Source organism: Corylus avellana, chromosome ca3, assembly GCF_901000735.1.
Source record: "Corylus avellana chromosome ca3, CavTom2PMs-1.0".
In the NCBI taxonomy this organism is placed as follows: domain Eukaryota; kingdom Viridiplantae; phylum Streptophyta; class Magnoliopsida; order Fagales; family Betulaceae; genus Corylus; species Corylus avellana.
The window spans coordinates 11,554,448-11,555,467 of NC_081543.1; positions in this window are offsets into that span (position 1 = coordinate 11,554,448).

Genomic DNA, 1,020 nt, shown 5'->3' on the forward strand with positions numbered 1-1,020 from the left:
ATTTAACATTATTCCCAATATATATATATATATATGCCACCAGTGTATCTTAGTTGTAATATTGGTCCGGATCATTAATTATGCATTTTCTTCCTTGAGAAGAAAGTCTGATTAAAAAGTAGAAAGGATAGAGTTTACTTAACCCTCTCAAATTATTATCTCAATGACAATCTACCCCCGCCCCAAACTATCAATTACAACAATTTACCCCACAAACTACCAAAACAATGACAATGTAACCCCCAATGTTAGCAAAATGACGAAATTACCCCTATAGAATTTTCAATAAGACAAAAATACCTTTAAAAATTTGAAAAAAAATTAAATTAAATTTTAGTATTTTTGTTTTTATTTTAGTTAGGATAATTTCGTCATTTTGTTAAAATTTGGGGTATATTGTAATTGTTTTGGTAGTTTGGGGGTAAATTGTCGCAATTGATAATTTGGGGAGTAAATTGTCATTAGGGTCGTAGTTTGAGGGGGTTAAGTGAACTTTACCTAAGTAAAAACTACAAAATACAAAATTAAGAGGACCTAACCTTTCTGCATCAATGTGTCTACGTGGCAGACGAGTGATGTATAAATTACAAAGGGAAATGCTAGGTGTTCTTCTGGTGTTCTCCCAACTGTGATGTGGCTTTTAAAATCACCAATAGATTAAAGAGAAATGCTATGTGTTCTTCTAGTGTTCTCCTGGTATTCTCACAAAGCCACATCACAATTGGGAGGACAACAGGAGAACACTAGAAGAACACCTAGCATTTTTCTAGATTTAAAGTCAATAATAATAATTTTAAATTCAACGATAATTTTAAAAGTCACGTTAGGGATGACACTAAGAGAACATTAGAAGAACACCTAGCATTTCCCTTGATTAAAAGTCAATAATGATAATCTCAAATTCAACGATAATTTTAAAAGCCACATCACAATTGAAAGAACACCAGGAGAACACTAGAAGAACACCTAGCATTTCCCAATTACAAAATGCAGAAAGAACAGAAAAATTAACAATTACCA